Here is a 23645-nt window from a genome sequence, read left to right on the forward strand (position 1 = left end):
TGACATTTGGGAGAAGTTTTTGGTGCCTTATGATACTTTGTACACCCAGTCTTAAAAATGAAATTGTGAAATTTCATTTCACAGTTACCCATGTATCTTATATATCCTTAGGTGTTTTATAAAAAATAAAGTTTATTTTTCCAGTTCTATAAACACCAGTAGTTCAATTTTTTTTTTTTTTAAATAGGTCATTCAGATACCACCTAGTAGATATCAAATCCTCATCAGACAGTGAAAATCTCTGAAAGTACCAGGTGTCAAAGCAGAAAATTGCTTTAGGAACTTCTATGACCACTTAGTGAGGCACCAAAGATTTACTTAGCTAGTATCTTTCTGAAGAGCATCAAAGAAAAAAGAAAGGACCTTTTTAGAGTATAATCAGGTTGGAATAATTCTCTTTAGCTGCCAATTAGTTTTTTTATTTGCTTTCATGTAAGCCATAACATTTATTCATCGGAAGAGATATTATTCATCTTGTATAATTTTTTAATTAGTAAAGCTCCACATTTCTTATTGCACATCAGATTTATTAAATTCTTCATATCAATCCTGAATCTGTTTATTTGTAATTGTTTAAACCAATCAGGTTATACTTCAAGTAAAAATGTGATTAATGTAATACTCCAATCTAAATTTAATGAAAGACTATGTTATATGATTTCCTAAGAAAACCAAACATTTTATAGCATATAAGTTTTGCCCTGCTAATTCTGAAACCCTATTGAAGGCACAGTATGTCCCTTTTCAGCTTCAACAACAGATTCCTTCAGAACACCAGGAGAGTTGCTGAATAACAATTTTGTGGAAAATTTTTATTGTTTTTAATACATCAGTTATTTTATACTGTTAGCTCAATTTTGGGAAGGTCACATGCAAATTTAATAAAATATTTTTACACATTAGTAAATAACATATTTGAGACTGATAATTTGGTTGTACTTGACAGAAAATCAATTAAAACTCAGTTAAGCTTAACAAAGTATATATGAAAGAAAGTGAAAGTGAAGTCGCTCAATCGTGTCCGACTCTTTGCAACCCATGGACTATAGCCCACCAGGCTCCTCTGTCCATGGGATTCTCCAGGCAAGAATACTGGAGTGGGTTGCCATTTCCTTCTCCAAGGGATCTTCCCAACCCAGGGATCGAACCCAGGTCTCCCACATTGCAGGCAGATGCTTTAACCTCTGCACCACATATAGGCTATCATAATTGAAAGTTCTATAATGATATTTCACATATGGCTGAATCTAGGCACTCTCATAGTTTGTTTTCCATTTAGTTGGATACATTTTAAGGCAATGTCACCTTACATAGGACAAAGTCACCAGGCTTTCAGTCCCCCAGGTAGTCAACTCAATTGACTAGAGATTGTTTCTTTCTAAATAGTTTTAGAAAAGGGTTGATTTGATTTTCTTTGTTGTCACTTAGTCCAACTTTCCATTCCTGAACAAGAATAATTATGACTAGGGTTATGGTGCATTCATTGGCCAGTCCTGGACCTAGAATAATAACCTCAGGCAAACATAACTACCAGTAAGTAGCAAAGAAGTGTAGGTCTGCAAGGGATACCCAGGGCAATATCATGAGTCTGTGCCTTGTTTTGCCTTTGTTTTTGTTTTGGTGAGAGGTGGTGATGACAGCAGCAAAGCACAATGTATGTATATACTAATTAAATGAAGAGTGTACCCTTATAGTGTACCACATTAAATTAAATGTGTACCATTATGTATAAGTCCTATTGAGGAAAAAAGCAGGACTTTAAAATGGTATACTCATATTTGGTGGTAGAACAACATGAAAAATAAAAAACCTCGATACTGAAAATGTTTCATTGCTGAAGAAAAGCCTGGGTACATAACCAGTCATCTTACAAAATACTTGTGATCATAGCATTTCTGAGACTTTCTCATTTGCAAAATAATTATTTGGTTAACAGTACATACATTTATACATTTATTTTTGTGTTGAATTTTATCGCTGTGGAAGGTATTGCAGATTTTATTGAATAGTGTTTGTATAATTTAATTTAATTATATCCAATGATGGTAATATTGCAATCAATTTACCATAGAGGTAAGGATTAGTAAAACCCCTCTCCCCACCCTCTGCTCTAACTGTGGGAAATTGGAACACTGTATCACAGCCCACTGAAATTTGTCTTTAAGTGCACTATTCATTTCATGGATATTAGCATCAATAAAAGTAAACTCCACAGGACTGGAAAAATTAAACTAATGACTTTTTACATAATCCAAGTAAATGAATGCTTTTTGGTCCAATTTTTCATTAAGGACTCAACCACAGTTTCTTGATTCCCTTCATTTGAATAGCCTCTATTGTGGGACTATTTACAAAAATGCTTAATAAGAGCATTTATTGAATAGGTGTTCTATTTCCATACACACACTGAAATATATTTATACATGTTACAGTTTTGGGTAGTAATATGAGATATTTTAAAAATTAAGAGTGGCCCCTTTCATAAGTGTTTAATAATTGCTTCTTCAATTACCTGAATATTTTTTCTAATGTATTAAAATACTATAGTAAAGAATAGTGACTCATAATTTTCATCTTCTGAGATGAAGGAAGGAAGGAAAGAAGAACAGAAAGAAAGAAGGCAGGAGAGAGGGAAGAAGGAATGAAAGAAGGAGAGAAAATACCTAAAAATGAAGAATAGTTGGGAAAGATTTTGTTTCTAAATGGTGCTAAAATTCACATTTGCAGTGTTTTAGAAACAGTCCTAGTGTGCTCCTCCATCCATGGAATTTTCCAGGCAAGAGTACTGGTGTGAATTGCCATTGCCTTCTCCAGGGGATCTTCCCGACTCAGGGATTCAACCCAGGTCTCCTGCACTGCAAGCAGACGCTTTACCCTCCAAGCCACCAGGGAAGCCCAGTTTAAAATTAAGCCTAATTAAATCTATAAACTCTACTGCTGCTGCTGCTGCTGCTGCTGCTGCTAAGTCGCTTCAGTCGTGTCCGACTCTGGGCGACCCCAGAGACGGCAGCCCACCAGGCTCCCCCGTCCCTGGGATTCTCCAGGCAAGAACACTGGAGTGGGTTGCCATTTCCTTCTCCCATGCATGAAAGTGAAAAGTGAAAGTGAAGTCTCTCAGTCGTGTCCGATGCCTAGCGACCCCATGGACTGCAGCCTACCAGGCTCCTCCATCCATGGGATTTGCCAGGCAAGAGTACTGGAGTGGGTTGCCATTGCCTTCTCCAATAAACTATACTAGATGTATAAAATTGTAACATTAAATAAGTAAAGTTGATCGACATTTTTGATAATGACTTAGTTGCTTTAAAACCTTTGCGTCAGTTCATAGCTAAGGTCTTACTTTAAGGATTAGTGACTTATATGATTTTGGTTATAAAATATGTAGCTGACATTATGGGAAACTAAAATAAAAACAATCCTTCCTAATTCTGTGGATGAATAGAATATAGTTATCTGAGAGAGGAGAAAAGAAGGCAGAGAAAATAAAAAGTTCAAAGATTCTGAGACTTATTTGCATCAACATCTCAAAAAAACCTCATGATTCAGGGAACTCAAACCAGGGCTCTGTAACAACCTAGAGAGGTGGGATGGGGAAGCAGACGAGAGGGAGGTTCAAGAGAGTGGGGGCACGATTCATGTTGATGTTTGGCAGAAATCATCAATACTTTAAAGCAATTATTCTTCAATTAAAAAAATAAGTAAATTTAAAATTATCAAAAAAGTAAAAATAAAAAGCACTCCAAATGAAAATAAAATTATAAATTAAGTATTTGATAAATTAAACATAGAATTTGTATTTCACCTGTAGTTAAAGAAGTACATGTTTCAGAAAAAGACAATTTTTTGATAATCAGATTGTCAAAAGATGAGTAAAAAGATCATTGCTGGAAAGGTGGTTTGAAATTAACATTATCATTTACTGTTAATGGAAGTCTGTTTTGTTATATCTTTCTGGAAAGCAACTTGGTGGTATATTAAAAAATACTCCAAAGATCAAATATTTTTTCACCTAGTAATTTAACTTCCAAGAAGCCATTATAAAGGAATAACTTAAGATGAGCACAAATATTTATGTATAAAGATATATATGTTATAGCTCTACTTATATTATGAAATGTAGAATTTAAACAATTCATCATAAGTAATGATAAGTATCAGTATCAGTTCAGTCACTGAGTCGTGTCGGACTCTTTGCGACCCCATGAATCACAGCATGCCAGGCCTCCCTATCCATCACCAACTCCCGGAGTTCACTGAGACTCACATCCATCGAGTCCGTGATGCCATCCAGCCATCTCATCCTCTGTTGTCCCGTTCTTCTCCTGCCCCCAATCCCTCCCAGCATCAGAGTCTTTTCCAATGAGTCAACTCTTCACATGAGGTGGCCAAAGTACTGGAATTTCAGCTTTAGCATTATTCCTTCCAAAGAAATCCCAGGACTGATTTCCTTCAGAATGGACTGGTTGGATCTCCTTGTAGTCCAAGGGACTCTCAAGAGTCTTCTCCAACACCACAGTTCAAAAGCATCAATTCTTCGGGGCTCAGCCTTCTTCACAGTCCAACTCTCACATCCATACATGACCACAGGAAAAACGATAGCCTTGACTAGACGGACCTTAGTTGGCAAGGTAATGTCTCCGCTTTTGAATATACTATCTAGGTTGGTCATAACTTTCCTTCCAAGAAGTAAGCGTCTTTTAATTTCATGGCTGCAGTCACCATCTGCAGTGATTTTGGAGCCCCCCAAAATAAAGTCTGACACTGTTTCCACTGCTTCCCCATCTATTTCCCATGAAGTGATGGGACCGGATGCTATGATCCTCGTTTTCTGAATGTTGAGCTTTAAGCCAACTTTCTTCACTCTCCACTTTCACATTCATCAAGAGGCTTTTTAGTTCCTCTTCACTTTCTGCCATAAGGGTGGTGCCATCTGCATATCTGAGGTTATTGATATTTCTCCCGGCAATCTTGATTCCAGTTTGTGTTTCTTCCAGTCCAGCGTTTCTCATGATGTACTCTGCATATAAGTTAAATAAGCAGGGTGACAATATACAGCCTTGACGTACTCCTTTTCCTATTTGAAACCAGTCTTTTGTTCCATGTTCAGGTCTAACTGTTGCTTCCTGACCTGCATACAGACTTCTCAAGAGGCAGGTCAGATGGTCTGCTATTCCCATGATAATAAGTAATGATAAGTGTCTTGAATTACCAGGTCCTTTTTATTTTAATGTGCTGGGCACTATCTGTGGTTTATCTCATTTATTTATTTCTACATTTTATAATGTATGCGTGCTTAGTCGCTCAGCATGAATTTCACTTAGCCACACATCATTCATTAATGCAAGTAAGTTTTTAGTCTGTGGCTAGTTATCACTACTTTGAATCCATTGTAGTGCTTATACTGTGTGTTAAGTGAAAGTGAAGTCTGTCAGTCATGTCCAACTCTTTGCGACCATGTGGACTGTAGCGTACCAGGCTCTTCTGTCCATGGGATTCTCCAGGCAGGAATACTGGAGTGTGTTGCCATTTCCTTCTCCAGGCGATCTTCCTGACCCAGGGTTCTAACCCTGGTCTCCTGCATTGCAGGCAGACGGTTTAACCTCTGAGCCACTAGGGAAGCCCATGTGTTTTAAATAAGAGTATCTAAATATTTGAGAGGTCAGAGTTTGTGAAGAGTTAACGTTAAAAAGAACAAAGACTTTGCTTTAATCTATTTATACCGAAAAGTATAATAACCAAAAGTTTCATAGAAAGTGGCTTGTGTTTTCCACTGATTGCAGCAGGAGTGAATAACTTACTATTTGTTCTCCAACTTCTAATTAGGAAAATTTCCTGCTGGTGACAGCTTCAAAGTTCTGCTAAAATTTCCACGTCAAATGTAGAGGGAAGAACTAGATTTAATTTGTTTTCAAATTGGTAAGTTAAAGTTGATATTCTGAAATAATTTGTCCTGTCTAATCTTATATCACTTTTTCTTTATCATTCTGAGAACTAAATGTAGATAACTTAAAGTACACATGGAACAATAAAGAATGATGTCAATTCTTGGTCCAGATTGGCATCTCTGAGAATAGGAAAGGGCAGGATCAGTGGTGTCTTGGTCTAGCTCTCTTCCTACATGAATTAAATCCCAAGAATCATTCCCCTTTTATATCTTACAAATATGAAGGCCCTGAATCTATTTCTATTTTTGCATTGCCATTTAGCAAATATACACAGATCTAAGCAATAGTTTGCTATCCTCATCATCTTTTACCTTGCATCACTTCCCTGTTTTATAATATTCATATCACCTTCAGGATAAAACCCAAATTTTGATGACATTAGGGAAGCTTCTTGATATAGTCTTATCTTACTGTAAAATTTTTTCATAAATAGTTTCATAAGTATTTAATTTCAAAATCACTAATCACTAGCATTCCTTAAAGGTGGCATGTTTTTTCTTGTTTGCGTACCTTTGCTTACGATGTTCCCTCTGCCAACTAATTTCTTCATTAGACAACTTCTGAACCAATGGTTCAGATTCCCTTTTTTTAAGGAAGAATTTCCTGAACTTTCTCTTTGTTTCTTCAATACCTCATTTTGCCATTAACATAGTCTTGCTTTGACAGACTCAAAGGAGGGTATAGACTTATTTTTCTCTCCCTAATGATTAATGCAGGGCTTCCCTGGTGGATCAGTGGTAAAGAATCTGCCTTTGATACAGGAGATGTGGGTTTGATCCCTGGGTTGGGAAGATCCCCTGGAGAAGGAAATGGCAACCCAATCTTATATTGTTGCCTGGGAAATCCCATGGACAGAGGAGCCTGGAGGGCTATAGTCCACAGAACTGCAGAAGAGTTGGACCTGACCTAGTGACTATTACAACAGCAACAACGACTAATACAATTGGACTTTAAGTAGGTGTTCAACAAATATTTGTTTGTGTTGTTATTTAGTCTCTCAGTCATGTCTGACTCTTTGCAACCCCATGGGCTGCAGCACAGCAGGCTTCCCTGTCCTTCACCATCTCCCAAAGCTTGCTCAAACTGAATGTTCATTGAGTTGGTGATGCCAAACAACCATTTTGTCTTCTGTCATCTCCTTCTCCTCTTGCCTTCAAATCTTTCCCAGCATCAGGGTCTTTTCCAATGAGTCAGCTCTTTTCATCAGGTGGCCAAAGTATTGGATAGTCAGCATCAATCCTACCAATGAGTATTCATGGTTGATTTCCTTTACGATTAACTGGTTTGATCTCCTTGTTGTCCAAGGGACTCTCAAGAGTCTTCTCCAGAATCAAGATTCAAAGGCATCAATTCTTCAGTGTTCCACCTTCCTTATGGTCAAACTCTCACATCCATACATCACATGACTACTGGAAAAACCATAGCTTTGACCTTTGTCAAAATGTCAAAGGACCTCTGGACCTTTGTTGGCAAAGTAATGTCTCTGCTTTTTAATACTCTGGCTAGATTTGTCACACTTTCTCTTCAAAGGAACAAGTGTCTTTTAATTTTATGGTTGCAGTAATCATCCACAGTGATTTCGGAGCCCAAGAAAATAAAGTCTGTCACTGTTTCCATTGTTTTCCCATCTATTTGCCATGAAATGATGGGACCAAATGCCATGACCTTCGATTTTTGAATGTTGAGTTTTAAACCAGCTTTTTCATTCTATTTCACCTTCATCAAGAGGCTTTCTTAGTTCCTCTTCACTTTCTGTCATACAGGTGGTGTCATCTCCATATCTGAGGTTATTGATATTTCTCCTGGCAATCTTGATACCAGCTTGTGAAATGTCACACACACACACACACATATGTAAGTAAATAGCTTATATACTTGGCATATAAGTCAAATAAGCAGGGTGATAATATACAGCCTTGATGTACTCCTTTCCAATTTTGAACCAGTCCATTGTTCCACATTCAGTTCTAACTGTTGCTTCTTGCCATGCATACAGTAGGTTTCTCAGGAGTCAGGTCAGGTGGTCTGGTATTTCCATCTTTTTAAGAATTTTCCACAGTTTATTGTGATCCACATAGTCAAAGGGTTTAGCATAGTCAATGAATCAGAAGTAGATGTTTTTCTGAAACTCTCTTGCTTTCCCTATGATCCAACGAATGTTGGCAATTTTTTCTCTGGTTCCTCTGCCTTTTCTAAATCCAGCTTGTATATCTGGAAGTGTTCGGTTCAAGTACTGCTGACACTTAGTTTGAAGGACTTTGAACATAACCTTACTAGCATGGGGCTTCCTTGGTGGCTCAGCTGGTAAAGAATCCACCTGCAATGCAGGAGACCTGGGTTTGATCCCTGGGTTGGGAAGATACCCTGGAGAAGGGAATGGCTACCCAGTCCAGTGTTCTGGCCTGGAGAATTCCATGGACTGTATAGTCCAAGGGATTGCAAACAGTCAGACACGACTGAGCAACTTTCACTCATTCACTTACTAGCAGGGGAAATGAGTGCAGTTATGTGTTTGAACATTCTTTGACATTACCCTTCTTTGGGATTGGAATGAAAACTCACATTTTTCAGTCCTGTGGCCACTGCTGAATTTTTCAAATTTGCTGGCAAATTTGCAGCACTTTAACAGCTTCATCTTTTATGATTTTAAATATCTCAGCTGGAATTCTATCTCCTTCACTAGCTTTGTAGGTAGTGATGCTTCCTAAGGCCCACTTGGCTTCCCACTCCAGGATATCAGGCTCTAGGTGGGTGATCACACCATCATGGTTAATCTGGGTCATGAAGATCTTTTTTGTATAGTTTTTCTGTGTATTCTTCCTATGTCTTCTTAATATCTTCTGCTTCTGTTAGGTCCATACAGTTTCTGTCCTTTTTTGTGCCCATCTTTGCATGAAATGTTCCCTTGGTATCTAATTTTCTTGAAGAGATCTCTAGTTTTTCCTATTCTGTTGTTTTCCTATATTTCTTGGCCTTGTTTACTTAGGAAGGCTTTCTTATCTCTTCTTGCTGTTCTTTGGAACTCTGCATTCAGATGGGTATATCTTTCCATTTCTCCTTTCCCTTTTGCTTCTCTTCTTTTTTCAGCTACCTCTTCAGGCAACCATTTTGCTTCTTTCCGTTTCTTTTTTGGGGGATGGTTTTGTTCACTGCCTCCTGTACAATGATATTAACCTCTGCCCATAGTTCTTCAGTCACTCTTTTATGAGATCTAATCTCTTGAATCTATTCTTCATGAAATTTTTTTTTTTTAATGAACCAAGTTAATTTTCCAACTTTACTTTCCCTAGAGCATAGGAGTATATTAGGGCTATATGAATGTCACTGCTAAATGATTGTCCCAAGTCACTTATGACAATCATCTTATACTTTTGGCCTAGAACATTAGGGTAAAAAACATTGAGAAGACAACCACTAAGGCAGTTGGACAAAGATGTTAAGGCATGCTAAGTCATTTGAACTTTGTCCAGAGGGTGATACTGTTATATTACTTGTTAGAGAAATCATAGTTGAGTACTGATGACCTGGTAAGGAAGTAAACTTGAAGAAGTAACAAAATGGAATGATCAGTATTGAGTATAATTGGATTTTTTTCTTGATTTAACTGCATGTAGCTGGTAAGGGAAATAAAAGGGATTAGTAATGCATGGTTTCTGTCGAGCAATTAGAATGAGAATTGTAGTATTTACTTAATTAAAGTCCCAGGACGAAGGAAAAAAAGAGGTAATTGTGAACCAAGAATCCCATTTTGCATATTTTGAATTTAGATACCTATAATAGATATAAGAAATGAACATTCAGGAAAACATTTTGCAGCATTTTGGAAATTAGTTTGCAATATTGCTAAATTCTTGGAGCTAGATATAAAAAGAAAAATAATAAAATGATTTTGAAAAAGTTTTAAGATAATGATAATGGTGGTCTCTGTTTCATGGTAGTCTTTATTTCATTTGATGACAAATAAGAATATCTTTAAGCCTGGCTTGTTTGTTTAGGGTGGCTTTGATGTGTATGGAATATTTAAAGATACAAATGTTGCATCAACCATTTGAGGCTTCTAGTCATATTGCAATGTTTATAATGGTTTTCTTAAACTAACACTATTGGAAAGAATGAACATTTGGTAAAAATAAATAAATAAATAAAAATGGCTGGCCTCATTTAATTTTTGTACCTCTTCAAAGTTCATAATTTGTTATAAATGGTGGCAACATATTATAAGATTGAGAGTAATAAATTTGTACTAAAATTTTAAGAATAATTTTAGGAATTATTCACATGGAAATTGATTTTATATTTTAAAATAAAATGTGTTTAAACAGACAGCTCATAAGCATATCTCAGTTTTTGCAAGAATATTTAAGATGCTCTTTATATAAACAAATCTAATCATATCAGACAGTGGAATAATAGATCCACTTCAGAGTATGCGTCATTTTCCTGCAAGAAGAAAGAAGTAGGCACAAGTTCATTCTTGTTTTTTGATGTGGGTATTTTTATGCTTTTCTTTATTCTGTCACATTACATAAAATATTCTAGGTTGAAAGTATTTTCCACAGTTAAAGTGGATTTCAGTCAATCTGAGATAGAAATAAAAGCTGTGGCGATAACATGAATTAACCGTTTTAAGGAAAATATTTACTTTGCTGCAATGTTGGAATATGATTTTTAATAGTTTTTTTTTTTAAAACAAAATCACTTATGTTATCTTGGTTGATTTCTAATTTCATACCATTAGATTAATATTCACATAAAATATATAGGGAAATAGCCATTATGCTAAAAAATAGTTTTGTCTCCTTTTTTGCTTCTCCTTGCCCAAGACAGACAAAAGAGAAAAAAAAATGACCTGGTTAATCACTTTGGAAATCATGACATAATTTCATGGTTACCATTTAGCTATGCCACGTTTGAAATTTCCTGTTCAGGTTGAACAGATCTATTTTCAAAGCTGGAAGTACTTGATAATGCAGCTTTTATTTTTTCAGGAAAGATAAAGATGAATCTTATCATTTATATACACTAAGAGTCAATCTTAAGAACATATCATGCAATGATTTAATAAACAGCAGCATCATTGGGTAGATACACAGGTTTTTCACTAAAATTATAGAATATCTATAAATGGCCTTAAAATTAAATATCCTGCCCATATTTTAATTCAGATTTTACAATTGTTGCCTTCTCTGCCAGATGCTGTTGATGATCTGACTATATGCTACTGCCTTAGTATCTCCCAGATAAGCTTTTTTACTTGAATTATTGCCCCAGAGTTTGTCTCTGGTGCCTCATAAACTCAGATGCCTTTTTTCTTTATCTCTAAACATGTTAGGAAATGAAAAAGAATACGGTGAACAAATAGATAAACAAGCTTCTAAAGAAAAATTGAGCTAAGTTAGAATTGTTTCAGAATATTCAGATGACTCAGATACAAAGAGGCAGAAATAAAGTATTTGAGAGCCATCTTTAGTCTATAATTTGAAAAAGTGAAGAATATAGGTCTGGCTTTACCAGTGGTCTGTATTAGAGTTATGGAGGGAGGCTGAACAAAAGAGTTAGATATGCTTTAGTACTTGTGCTTCCCCTCCTCCTCAAAAAAAAGCACTGTTTTTGCTGTTTTGGCAAGAAGAAATACTGTACTATAAATTTTTTTTTCTGCTATTTGAATTTGTGTTAGAGGTCCATTTGAAATGATGGAATTAAGGGAAGGCATAATTTATGCTGTTGCATCTGGAAGGACTTTTCCTTTTTGTCTGTTGGAATAAAAATGTAAAAATCTTAACAAGCTGTTATGTCTCTTCTAGTTATAGCATGAGAATAAATGGAAGGATAAGCTCCCCAAATGCTTCTCCATAGCAGTTAAAGTGAAATGAAAAAAATAGATTAGTGCTTTCTACAATTTTGTTTCACCTTCTTAATCAGGGACAGAGTATACGCTTGGTTAGTCTCATTAGCTAATAAGTGGAGGAGACAGCTGGGCCGAGTTGTCATACAGCCTGAGGGAGAGAGGGGGTACACTGTCAAGCAACCATCACTGTTTTAATAGTAACATATCCATGAATTAAAACATTTAACTCATTATCTAGCAATCTTATTATTTGCCCTTTTCTAGCAATCTATTACTCTGCTTTTTCAAAAAAAATTACATGCTTTACCATGGTTTTCCTATTATTGGGTAACTTTCTTGAACTTTCATAAGAAATGTAATTAGAATTTTAGAGCAACGTTATAATATCTAAATTATAATACCCATAAATGTAATTATTGATTACCTCCATTAAGTCCAATTTTAATTTCATTTTTAGTTATGTGTGATTCCATCTGGTATACACAAGAGAAAAGAAACCAAAGGAGAATTTGAATGGCAGCTGTATAATTGAAAGTCAAGTGTCTGCATATTCTTTCGACTATATTTGAACATACCTACCCAGGTGAGAATAAGTGATTGCTCATCTCTATACTTAATGTGATTTTGAAAAATGATTCAAAACTATAAAAGATGTCTTAATTTTGCACAGATTAAGAAGACAGTTTTATTGAGCAAAATGGTAAAATACATAAAAGCAAAATAAAATTTAAATCATGAATGTCTGTTCTCTAAAGATAACTTCTTTTATTATTTTGTTCTATATCACTTGTTTTTTGTTTTGTTGATTTTTCCCTTTAAACAATGTTGGACTAATTAGTATATGTATTTTTTGTTGAATTTCTTTATTGTTTTTGTAACAAGTCTATTTTGTTCTATTTGAGAATATGAATTAATATTCATATTTTCCATTTTATCTGTTAAATATAAGCATACATGGTTTAAAATGTTTTTGATTGGGTTTATTATTCAGAGAATATCTTTATAGATAAATTGATATAAATACTGCTCATTTTGCATGAGTAGAGTTACTAAAATTAGCATCACTGGTTCAAAGACTATAATGTTTTTAAAGCTTTTTATTCATATTCCTCAAATTACCTTCAGAAGGTGATAATGAGTTATAGTTTTCATTAGTCATTTTTGAAAATATTTGTTGACCCACTGATTTAGAGTTTTCCATTCAAACAACTTCCCTAACAAATCTAGTTTGTGTTGAATTAAAAATGCAAAAAACTAAGTTAAGATTCTAAATTTTGATTGCAAGCAGTAGAATCCTCTACTCACATGTATTCAGCCAGTTTGTCCCTTACACAACTAAGCCTAGAAGGAAAGTGAATATTATATGTGCACAATCCTTTCACACTGTCTAAAAGTACATTATTTATAGATGACAGTGAAGTATACATTTAGTTGATTAATATCTGCTGAAAACATTATTTCACTCAGCTCAAGCACTGTGATTATTTGATTATTGATTGTATGATGGTGTTGATAATGGATGTTAGGGGCAGGAAAACATAAAAATAGTTGCTAGTTGCTTTCTTCTTATAATTTTCAATAAAATATGATGAAATAAGAAATATATTCCAGTACTTTAGGCACAGATAGGATGTATTAAGTGCAAAGAAAGAAGTAAAAGGAAAAAGTGATTGTTGATAATGATACTTTCAGCTTGGGAACTGAACCCTTCACAAATGAGAGACCAGTTGAGTTGTGCTTTTTATTGGAAGTAGGATTTGACAGGTGAAGACTTAAATAGAGGGTCAATTGGTGCATAGATACAGAGCTGAGAAAGCCTGGGGGTATTCAGAAAATTGGAAAATAGAGTAGATATAGCAGAGTGATGAGAAATATCTTCTGTGACTTGGATTCCTGAACTTTGGCATTTATATTTCATCATTATACAATGAGGGACAGTTGCAGGGGAATAAGATTATCTGTGCTTTATTCTAAGAAGATAAATCTGGAAGTGATATGTGTGTTAGACTAATGGAAAGCAAATCCAAAGGGAGGGAGAACAATTTGTAGGCTTTTCTGTTTTATTTTCATCAACATCTGTTTAAACACTTGTTATTTACCAGGCACTATGGTAGGGACTGTAGAGAAAAAAGATGAAGAAGATATAATCCTCACTTTTGAGGCACTTATAGTTAGACATACATGGCAAAAAAAAAAAAGGAATACACCATGAGAGAGTAACAACTGAGTCATACTCAAGGTAAGACTGATTGGTAACTAGCTATATTGAGATGTAGATACCAGGTTATCTATCAACTAATACTGTTTTTCCAAAGACATCAAGTCTTATTAAGGTTATATATAAAAACAGTGTTTCTAGACTTTGCAAGAATTCAAGCAAGAAACCAGTGAAACCTTACCTGTAGTGAAAATAGTGTAAATGTAAAATAAGGCCGTGGTAATGTGGTGGATATGCAGAGTACATCATGAGAAACCCTGGACTGGAAGAAACACAAGCTGGAATCAAGATTGCCGGGAGAAATATTAATAACCTCAGGTATGCAGATGGCACCACCCTTATGGCAGAAAGTGAAGAGGAGCTAAAAAGCCTCTTGATGAAAGTGAAAGAGGAGAGTGAAAAAGTTGGCTTAAAACTCAACATTCAGAAAACGAAGATCATGGCATCTGGTCCCATCACTTCATGGCAAATAGATGGGGAAACAGTGGAAACAGTGTCAGACTTTATTTTTGGGGGCTCCAAAATCACTGCAGATGGTGACTGCAGCCATGAAATTAAAAGACGCTTACTCCTTGGAAGGAAAGTTATGACCAACCTAGATAGCATGTTCAAAAGCAGACATTACTTTGCTGACTAAGGTCCGTCTAGTCAAGGCTATGGTTTTTCCAGTGGTCATGTCTGGATGTGAGAGTTGGACTGTGAAGAAGGCTGAGCACTGAAGAATTGATGCTTTTGAACTGTGGTGTTGGAGAAGACTCTTGAGAGTCCCTTGGACTGCAAGGAGATCCAACCAGTCCATTCTGAAGGAGATCAGTCCTGGGATTTCTTTGGAAGGACTGATGCTAAAGCTGAAACTCCAGTACTTTGGCCACCTCATGCAAAAAGTTGACTCATTGGAAAAGACTTTGATGCTGGGAGGGATGGGGGGCAGGAGGAGAAGGGGACGACAGAGGATGAGATGGCTGGATGGCATCACTGACTCGATGAACGTGAATCTGAGTGAACTCCGGGAGTTGGTGATGGACAGGGAGGCCTGGCGTGCTGCTATTCATGGGGTCGCAAAGAGTCGGACACGACTGAGTGACTGAACTGAACTGAATGTGGTGGAAGGTTAAGGAGAGGGCTTTTTATCTTAGGAAAAGGGGCAAGTTGGCTGGGATTTTCATGTGGGTAAAATAATAGGTTTGGTGTTGCCTTACTTTCATGTTTTTTGCTCATATCTTTGCTAAGGCACTCAGCATTTTAAAATTTCATTGCAATTATGTAATTAATTGAGGATTCATTTATTCACTATGAAAAGTGATGTGAGTTTCTTAAAATTACAAGTATGATAAAAGTAAAAATAAGTTATACCAAGTAAAACATAAGTAAAGACGTGATTTGATTCATAGCCATTGTGTATATATATATATATACATATATATATATGTATATATATTTACTATATATATAATTTAGCATTTCTACCACTCCAGTACTCTTGCCTGGAAAATCCCATGGGCAGAGGAGCCTGATGGGCTGCAGTCCATGGGGTCGCGAAGAGTCGGACACGACTGAGCGAATTCACTTTCACTTTTCACTTTCATGCATTGGAGAAGGAAATGGCAACCCACTCCAGTGTTCTTGCCTGGAGAGTCCCAGAGACAGGGAAGCCTGGTGGGCTGCTGTCTATGGGGTTGCACAGAGTCAGACATGACTGAAGTGACTTAGCAGCAGCAGTCTCAAAAGTGAATGTATGTTCCTGCCCTAAGAGCTTGAGTAAATTTATTATAGGAGTCTTAGTGTAATGGACAGGAAAATTATCCTTACCATTTAGAGGTGCCTTAAATTTTGCATTGTTGAAAGGAAAGGGAACTTTGCTAATACAGAGTTATAAATAGATAAGTTTGTAGAAGTTAAGAATTCAACTTCTCCAGGAAGTCTTTCCTAATTTTTGTATCTGAGACCAAATCTGTTGCCACTGATGAACCTTAACACCGCTTATTAAACATTCCTCAGTTGTACCATGCATTGTGGTTTTGTGTATAATTTCCTGAGACTAAGATTCTTGAGAATTGAGTCATCATTTATCATTCCAGATATATATTCACTCTAAATGAAGCTCACCACAATGTTGGTTTTATAGATACTCTGTAAATATTTCTTAGATGCAAAATTGAATCCATTTCCATAATTTGTCTTCATCATTCCTGCCCTAGCTTAGATGTTTTTGTGAGCTTCATGTTAGTTTTCTGTCTCTCTGTGATAAATCACTTTAAAACTTAGCAGCTTAAAACAGCACTTATGTATTATCTCACAGTTTTCTGTGGACTACAAATCTGGGCACAGCTTAGCTGAGGTTTTTGGCTCTAGGTCCTCTGCAGCTACAGTCATTTCACAGCTTAGCTGTGGCTGAAGAGTCCACTCCAGACTCAGCCATGGAGGGCCTCTCTCAATAGGGTTGCTTCCATGAAATTAAAGCTAGCTTTCTCTGGGGCAAGCAATCCAAGAGAGAGAGAAAAAGTGAGCGTCCATGATGGAAACAGGGTTCCCCTATAACCAAATCTAGGAAGTGTCATTCCATTTGTGGTAGTTCAATGATGGCCTCTTGTCAGGGTCTAGCCCCCGCAGGATCCAGGGGAACTTGAAGGAAAAACAGCGTCGGCGGATGATTTAGAGAGAGATAAGGAAAGAATATTGTAGATAAGAAAATAGAGGAAAGAAAGAGGCTGATATTTTTGTTTACATAGAAAGCTAATAAAGTCTTAGAAGCCCAGGCAGAAAAGTGAATGCAGAGAGCCTCTGTGTTCCAAGGGATCAGCCTGAAAAAGAAAGTAAGAGAGAAAAAGAGAGAAACACGGGGGTGACCAATCTTCGAGCGAGGCCCAATAGCTTTATTTTTAAAAGGTACTTTTATACCTTGTCTTATACACAGAGGGAAATGAAAGTTGCAAAGTCATACAGAGTCAGCCCAAACATTATATCTGTTTTGTCTTTTTCGAAACCAGGATTTTTTCTGCAAACCTTTCCCATAAACAATATTGTGTACATTATCTTCTGGCCTTGGAGGCCTGTGAACATTTTATGACCCTCTTTTGATAAAGGCTGCTCAACCAGAAAACTTACTTTCCCTCAAAGTGTTTTTTCTTTGTATTCCTAATCTATGTCAGCCTCAGAAAGTATTAAACAAGTTACATTTCTCATGGAGCAAAGGTGCAGTGAGTTACAAGAAAGAACCAATTAGCTCAAAAGTCTGATGTGGTTAATTTCAAGGCTACACGTGTTTTTCTTACTTTCCAACTATGTTAACTAATGCACTCCCAGGTGCACAGTTGATTAGAGATATGGGAACTTAGCAACAAGCACTGGCCCAATAATGAAATCCTACACCAGCACTACTCTAATAGTTTTTAACTCTTTGAAAGGCTCTATGTTTTAGGCTTCCCATGCCTCTCATAGTTGGGAGGCTGCAAATAATCACATGCATACCTGCAAGAGTCTGGATAGACCTGCCAAGCAAGCTAGAATGCTAACAGAGGGGGTTCGATTTGAAATATTTTTCTCATGTCCAAGAGACTTATTAGCTATAGCCCTAAGTTGATTTTCTCCAGAGAAAGTGGTCAGGGATAGCCCCCTGTTAATGTCAGAGGAGTTAGTGAAAGTCATGAAATAGTAAAACAGACAGATTCTGGTTTGGGGGTAGATGCTCAAGAAAGCCTAGGGAGCCCATTGAGTCCTGAAGCCTTTCTTAACAGTTCTCTTCCACATGACCTTGTCATGGGTGGGATCTCCCGTGGTGGCTCCCGGCAGCCTCTAAAAAGATAGCTCAAGTCCTAACCTGTGTTACTTGTGAATGAGACAGTATTTGGAAACAGAATAAAGGCTTATAAAGATAAATGGAATTAAATAAAGGATCTTGAGTGGGAACATCCTGGATTAACTAGATGAGCTTTAAATCTAATAACATGTATCCTTAAGAAGTATACATAGAGAAGAAAGAAGGTTCTGTGAAGTCAAAGGCAAGGACTGGTATGATGCAACCACAATCAAGGATGGCCTGGCACCACTAGCAGCTGAAGAGGTAAGAATAAAATCTCCCTTAGACCCTTCAGAGGAAGTGTAGTCTTTCTGACACCTCGATCCGACTCTTGTCCGTCAAAACTATGAATGAATGAATTTCTGTTGTTTTCAGTCACCCAGTGTGTGACGGTTTGTTATGGAAGCTGTGGGAAACTAATATACCACCCTTTTCTGTAGTCTTCTATATTTTAGAAATGCATCATAGATCTAGCCCTCATTCAGTGGCAGGGGGTCACCAAAGGGCATGAATATCAGGAGGCAGAAGCCATCTGAGAGTCTTGCTATTCTATTAGATTTCCGAATCCCTCCATTTGCTTGATATTTGATACATCTATGTAGCCAGACCATTAGAGTCATTATCTCACATTCTTAAAAATCACGATCTTTATTTTGTATTTCCTAACTCTTTGATTAAAATTGTGATTCATTTGGATAGTCAAATTGGAAAACTTAATTTGAATTTCAGCTTTTTTTCTTAATACTCATAACCTTTAATATATTAACCAGTCTTTTTCATTCTATTCCTTAAATTTTTATCATCTATCCCATTAGTATGTCTTTCTAGAAGTAGCAGTATAACCCCTAAGTGCTCTGTCTGTTTTTGATTCCTCTTCAAACTTTTGCTGCAAAGTGACTTTTGAAAATTCAAGTGGGATTACATAATTTCCTTATGTGGACTGGCTCTTGACTTCTAAAATCCAAAATGTATCTTTAATCATTCCTTAATATAGGTCTAGAAAATTGTATAAAGCTTTCCAGATATATTATGTTCTTTCATTTTTGCTTACCTGTCTCTGGGATTCTCTTTTTCCAGTAATCAGATAGGTGTGTGTTTGTTTTTGTAACCAGAACACCCTGCAGAATGCCTAACACAATGGCCAGCACAGAATAAGTTTTCATATGTTGTAAACTAATGTTAAAGATGAAAGATGAAGAGAAGAGGCTTGAAACAGCAATAAAATGACTAAATTACAGACTCCTTTAAGATGGAAACACATGTAAGAGAAAGGAAAACTATGGACTAATTAATGTTGGAGCAAGACTGGATAGTTTAAGGGTAGAATAAACACAAAGGCATGTTCAGTGTAAATGTGTGGAAGAAGTAGAAGTCAAAAAAGTGTGAAAAGAGAGTTTTAGTTTTGAGACCCTATATAAAGTTTAGATTTGAATGTGGCTGTAATGTAGTTTAAGAGTATTAAAAGGTACATCCTCATAGAGTTTACATTATATTAGATGGGAAGTGTAAGGAAGATAAGAAGTAGAAGAAATAGATGACAAAAATGCAATGCAATGCAATGTTAAGAAAGAAAAGGAGTTTGAGTAAGCTCCAGGAGTTGGTGGATGGACTGGGAAGCCTGGCGTACTGCAGTCCATGGGGTCACAAAGAGGTGGGCACGACTGAGCGACTAAACTGAACTGAGCTGAACTGAAGTAAGACTAATAGTGCTCTTGTCTGAAGAATGTCTCTGGGGAAGTCCCTCAGTGGAGAGCATATCCAAGTCATATTCAGCAGATGTGTTATGCTTAATCAGCATTTAAATACCAAAGGAAATCATCTTTAAGCTGTTTGCAGAAACTGAAGAAAGCCATTTTACCGTCATTGACCTTTGATTGCACATGAAAAATTTACCTTTACTACATCTGTATGTGTAAAACATACTTTCATTCTAATAATTAATGATATTCAAATTAATCATTACCTGTGTAATATTAACATTAGTTTTCATTTAATGAAGAGACAAAGGGAAAAATGCTTTGTATATTTATGTAATATGTAACAAATGGTTTATTCATGAATGAATTGCTATTTGAATGAAATAGTGAAAACAGGGAAAGTGGTTTTTATCAAATATGTTAGTCTCTATGTTACAGGTTGGTAATCTATGGGCTTTTAGCTTAAACAAATTATTTATGCGATGAGGGTATTATATAGTATATCAAAGCCTTAAATATTTAGAAATAACATTGTGTTGTTGTTGTTTTTTTTTTTTTTTTTTTGACCTCTGAAGATTCCCCAAGAGTTAACATTCTTTACAAAATGATTTATCTTGCTTTTAGAGCATAATCTATATTGACAAAATTTAGCTTAGCAAAAAGATTCTTTAAAAAGGATATTTTTTACACATAAAGACAGAAATAAATGAATAAGAATGATTTACATAATTATGTGCAATGATTGAAGAGATGAAAGTGGCTATCTCAGAAAAGGAAATTGTTAAATGATGAGTTTTGAATTGCATAGTTCATCAGTTCAGTGGCCTGACGGTCTAAACTGTAAACATTTTGATCAAATGACCACCTGTAATGGTCAACATCTCTTTATACAAGCAGTCTGTTCTATGTATTAATATTAATCACATCTATAGTTGAAGAGTCTCTATAAATTACAGTTCTTATTTTGCAAGTAACAGAAAGGAGTTCTGTGTACTTTAAGCAAAAAAGGATTTTGTTGAAAGGATATGAGTTAGCTCATGGAATCAGAGGGTAATCAGAAAAACAGTTCTCAGGAAAGACAGGAGCCAGAGCATTTCCAGGGATCTGGAGAGCAGGAAGTGGAGAGAGACTGTGAAAAGTACTGCCATGGAGCTAAATCTGGACCAATAATGTGGTTTAATGCTATTCTTCTTACATTCACAAAGCCAGTGTGCATGGCTGGGTTTCAATCATTTGTCCTCTGCCAGGAACCATGGCACTTGATTAACAATTCTCCTGAGACTGCTAGCATGTGGAGAGGGGAGGTTCCCAAAAAGAATTTCAGAGTTTTAGGACTAAGATGGGGAGTAGGGCAAGTAAAAACAATTGATGTTTCTAAAGCCTTTCTTCAGAACTGTCATTTGAAAAGTATCAAACTCTAACAGCAAAAAACTCAGAGAACAAAGATTTTGCCAGTGAAATTAGCATAGATTAAATAGTAATGTTGCTCAGGTTTTAATAGATATCTACTCTTATGAAAATTTCGTTTGTTCTTTCTTTTATATGTATGTCTATTGTCTGCCATGTGCTAAGTGCTGTCCTAAGCAGTGAACATAAAGCTATAAACAATAGAATTCATTTTTGCTTTGTATAGAGTCTTAGTGAAAACTGAAATATATATAACAATTAATATATTGCAGGAAGTCTAGAACCAGAGCTATCGTAGTTTCCTAGAGCTGCTGTAAGAAAGAGCTACAAACTGAGTGGCTTAAGACAACAAAAATTCTAGAGGCTAGAAGTCTGAAATCTGGGTGTCAGAGGGTCATGTGTCCTCCAAAGATTCTAAGGGAGCATCCTGCTGTGTTGCTTCCAGCTTCTGGTGGCTGATGGTCTTTCTTGGCCTACGGCTGCTACCTCCCCTCTCTGGCTCCATCTTCATATGGCCTTCTTCCCTGTGTCTCTGGGTGTGTCCTCTCCTCTTCTTATGAAAATACCAGTCATTGGATTTAGGGTCTATCCTAAATCCAAAATGATTTCACCTCAATATCTTGAACTAATTACATCTGTAAAGACACTGTTTCGAAATAAGGTCACATGCTGAGGTTCTGAGTGGACATGAATTTGGGGGAGATGGTGTTTGTCCCACTATAGGGAGGTCACATGATACTGCTGGTGTTCTTTGTAGGGTCCCAGGGCCTATTTTTGGGGTATGCTAGAGAACCCTACTTGAAGGAAATATCTGAGAGTGAATGCTCAGCAGAAGGAAAAGAGTGTACAGTAGACCCTCCCAGTGCTTGTGAGGAAGCATAGTTCATTGGGAGAAATGAAAGTATCAATAGTTCAGTTCAGCTGAAGCAAAGAGTACAAGGGACTGATGAGAGGTGGAGAGGAGAGAGGACAGAGAAGAGGTTAAATGGAACAGATGATAAGGGAACATGTAAGGGGTTTGACATTATCCTGAATATAGTAGGTGCCTTTGAGGGAACAATGGTAGTTTGTTAGTCACTCGAGCCCTGTCTGATTCTTTGTGACCCCATAGACTGTAGTTATAAAATGAAAGAAAAAAAAAAAAAAAAGGAGAGAGAGAGTGAAAGAGTGAAACTAGGACACACAGCTGTATCTACAGTAAGATCTCAACACTATATCTGGCAAACTTCAACCTATAATATTAAACACTAAAAGTAAAGGGACTTAAATGTTAGCAGTGGTGACTTTAATTTTACTCTTTCTAACATTTTTAAAGTACAGTGGTCCAAAGAGCATATACTACTTTTATAATGGTGGAAATAAAAACATTTTTTTGGTAAATTTTAGCACATTAAATAAATCTGATGTAAGATTTACATAGCATAGTGTTTTTAAAAATAAGTAATTGATTTCAAGGATTCAGTATCTTTTGACTTACAAGGGAAAAGGGTAGTAAGTGAATAAAGAATTATACCTGAATAAGGTATTTCATAAAATATCCTGAAATATGTATGGAGATATTGATTGCACATCCTCAGTTGGGTTATGTAGCCATTGGCTAAATCAAGAAAAAAGACTTCTACTTTTGGACATAAGATAGGAAATACATTTGGACTGAAAGCATTTTTCTTTTAATTTTGAAAACCATGTCAGTGAGTGAGCAATTTAATAAAGCATAGAAATTGATCCGTTTATGTAAGTTATCATCAGTAACTCCAGGTAACCTTATGTAAGGTGATTAAGCATAACATTCCTGTGAAGATTTTACTAATTTTTGTAAGACTGAAGTGTATTTAGATTTTGGGGATGCAAAATTAGAGCTTTAATGTTAAAGCTATTTTACATATCCAAGGGTTGTGCTGTGAGAACAGAACACATTTGCACGTTCTTCTGTGTTTTCCACCCCGTTTCAGAATATTAAGCAACTATTCCATTAACATATACTGGATGATGTGATGGGGCAATTAAAACTCTCACATCATCTTTTGACTATTTTTCTTGCAAGAGATAAAGCAATTTAATTAATGTCTCATAATAGTAATTATAAAATGTTTATCAAAGAAAATCATTTGATACTTCTGTGGAGGTTTTTTGTTTTTTTGAAAGTATTGATAATTGCTTAAATAGCATTGTTTACTTTGATTCATCAATAAAATTGTTTGATAATCCTGACTGAGATGATGTATAAATATTTTGCTATTTAAGAATAGTTCAAGTTCAAACGTTTTACTTGCTGATGACTATAAAGTAAGCAGACCTTCTTTCTTAAAAATAGCCTTGAATATATTGTAGTAAAATATATACTAGAAATACACTTCTTAGTTAATTATTTATAAGAAAATATAGATACCAAAAATTATAATAGAAAAGTAAACATTTCAGTGAAATGAGTGCGTGTGTGCTAAGTAACTTCAGTCATGTCCGACTCTTTGCCACCCTATGGACTGTAACCCATCAGGCTCCTCTTTCCATGAGATCCTCTAGGCAAGAATGCTGGAGTGGGTTGCCATGCCATCCTCCAGGGGATCTTCCCTACCTGTGGATTGATTGAATCCACAACTCTTAACATCTCCTGCATTGGCAGGCAAGTTCTTTACCACTAGCATTACCTGGGAAGCCCAAAATACGTGAGTGTCACCACAGGTCTTTTTCATGATCTTCTCATTGAAAGTGTTAGTCGCTAAGTCGTGTTTGC

General features: G+C 36.1%; 1 protein-coding gene across 4 annotated transcripts in view; it reads left to right on the forward strand.

The window, feature by feature from the left end:
• The window catches only part of GULP1 (GULP PTB domain containing engulfment adaptor 1), a 334314-nt gene that overhangs the window by 125095 nt on the left and 185574 nt on the right, over positions 1 to 23645 (forward strand). For all 4 annotated transcript variants that reach the window (XM_040227780.1, XM_040227779.1, XM_040227781.1 and 1 more), the window contains exon 2: positions 12251 to 12376. The gene's annotated coding sequence lies outside the window, so the exon portion shown is untranslated. The remainder of the gene's footprint in view (positions 1 to 12250; positions 12377 to 23645) is intronic.

This window comes from Oryx dammah, unplaced genomic scaffold (assembly GCF_014754425.2).
Source record: "Oryx dammah isolate SB20612 unplaced genomic scaffold, SCBI_Odam_1.1 HiC_scaffold_27, whole genome shotgun sequence".
NCBI classification, from domain to species: domain Eukaryota; kingdom Metazoa; phylum Chordata; class Mammalia; order Artiodactyla; family Bovidae; genus Oryx; species Oryx dammah.